Below are 2,500 nucleotides of genomic sequence, written 5' to 3' on the forward strand. Positions count from 1 at the left end.
TTCTGTCAGATCCATTTTCAGTTCATTCAATCCCCCCCCCCCCCCCCCCCCCCCCCAAGGCTGAAAGTGAATTGACCTCAGACCACATCTCTTTTCGCGTCGTGACACACAGAGAATTCTTGGACCCAATGGGCATGTGTGATATTCTGTGTGGTGTGGATGAGGCTTGAAGAGGCTAATTCAAAATGCTTAATATCCGTATTGAAAAATACCTGAAATTCCCAAACTTCATAAGCAAGGATCACGTCATTCTTAAAGGTCTTACTATTTTGTCAGTGGAGGGCTTAGATTGGCTCACAACTTTCATAGTTTTGTTTTTCCTTCTCTTCTCCACTGCTCACTCTCTCCACTGCTCACTTTCTCCACTGTTCACTCTCTCCACTGCTCACTCTCTCCACTGCTCACTCTCTCCACTGCTCACTCTCTCCACTGCTCACTCTCTCCACTGTTCACTCTCTCCACTGCTCACTCTCTCCACTTCACTCTCTCCACTGCTCACTTTCTCCACTGCTCACTCTCTCCACTGCTCCTCTTCCTCACTTTCATAGTAATTTGCTTTCGCTCTGCCTTATCATTTACTTGCACTTTTCTACTTTTCTACACTGCAGCAGGGTTTCTAAATGTCACTGTGAATAACTTTACCCTGCCCATTGCATTACCCAAGTCAAAAGCGCCTGTCTTACGGGGGCGGGGCTTTATAGGGGAAGATAATGTTAAATAACGAGGTAGCATAATCACCAAAAATCCCCCGAATTTTGTGATTTTTGACACTAGTAAAAAATAAGAAAATAAGAAAAAGGTGTGGCAATTGTCGACATGGAAAATGGGGGCTGAGTCATAATGGCACAAATACAGTAGCAGCAGTTTTTCCTGAGGTGGATGCAATTATATGTGTTGACTTGTAGGGAAAATGCTTGTTACTCTGTGCTAGTAATTGGCAGACCAGCATCTGACATGAAGGGACAGGGAGGGGGAGAGAGAGACACGGGCCTGAAGTCAGGAGAATAGAGTCAACTGAAAATAGTGCTTTTAGAAACACACACACACACTCTCACTCAAGCTTGTTAAGTTTAATAATTCTCATTACTCTTTCTTCACACTTCTCATCTCATGGCATCTATAAATAATAAAAAATATTCTTGTTGAGACTTGGGGTCATTCAAGACTCAAGCGCCCTGAAAAGCAATAAATAACTTGTTTTCTATAGCTCAACACAGAGTCAGAATAGCATACCGTAATATCATATCATATATCATATCGTATCATATATATCATATTATAAAACGGCTCTCTCAAATCAAGCAATCTGATTGGTTCACAGCCATTGTATAATTCCAGTAACCGAGTCCAATAACCCATGGCCATGGGTTATTGGTTGCCATGGCAACTCTCTTACTAAAAGCCTTTGGTTACCTCAAAAAAAACAAATGGCGGAGACAGCTGTCAGATCCTTGTGAATCGATCTTCGCTTATAACTTTACTAATACTTCGCAGAAAATTATGTTTTGTACAAGAATAGATGCGGGCTAATGTCTTCTTTGCAAAAAAAAGGCTGTTAACCCCGCATTTAACCCAGCATTTAACCCCGTAACGTTAGTTGGTGTCGGGCTTTGCAGAAAGCACTCAGCTTCTCAGCAAGCGCTGAGAATGCAGCGCTGCGCTCGAGCTGCCTGTCGGGGTTTCCAGAAAGCTCTCAGCTTCTCAGCAAGCACCAGGATTGGCCAATGTCAACTTCAGTCTCCAGAATGATCCAATCAAATCACCCGCACGTCTATCTTCTTGCTAGAGGTCCCGCCTTACAGTAGTGTTTCAACTGACTCTATCAGAATACGATGCTAGTCGGACTTATAGTATTATTATTATTATATTATTATACTTGGAAACCGTTTTATAAAAGCAATATAGCACTCGAGCTGCGTGGTGTTGTGGAATATATCCCGCTGATAAGCTGTTATCCCACGAGGCCTGCGGCCTCGTGGGATAACAGCTTATCAGCGGGATATATTCGCCACAACACACTTGCTCTCATGCTATATTGCTTAATTATAATGCCCCAAAAAGTTGTGCTTGCTTGCCTGTATACATATCGACAGAAGTGATCATAATATGCACATTGCCCTGCCCGCTCCTACAGAGTGCATTATATAGGGTAACTATGATCCATCCAAAGGATTCCCAGAGGGCTGCCATGTATGGCCATAGGATCTGGGCTAAGACCTAGAGACGTATAGATTTTAGGCTCATTTCCCCTGATTGATTTTCTGTCTTTAAAATGGCTTTCCAGAAGGCTTTTATGTCAGCGCTAATGTTTCAACTGTTTCCTGTAGCATTAACAGTCATCTATGAACTGTATGTGTGTGACTGTCTGTCTGTCTGTCTGTCTGACTGTCTGTCTGTCTGACCGTCTGTCTGTCTGCCTGTCTGTCTGCCTGTCTGTCTGTCTGTTTGTGTGTGTGGGGGTCGGTGTTATGCATACACATTGTTCATCTCTCTCTCTCTC

At 43.2% G+C, this 2,500-nt stretch overlaps 1 protein-coding gene across 1 annotated transcript in view; it reads left to right on the top strand.

Annotated features, from left to right (window-relative positions):
* LOC310783877 (netrin receptor UNC5C-like) overlaps nt 1-2,500 on the top strand; it is a 386,712-nt gene that overhangs the window by 329,394 nt on the left and 54,818 nt on the right. The window lies entirely within an intron of this gene.

Source organism: Poromitra crassiceps, assembly GCF_964638095.1.
Source record: "Poromitra crassiceps genome assembly, chromosome: 10".
Classification (NCBI taxonomy): domain Eukaryota; kingdom Metazoa; phylum Chordata; class Actinopteri; order Beryciformes; family Melamphaidae; genus Poromitra; species Poromitra crassiceps.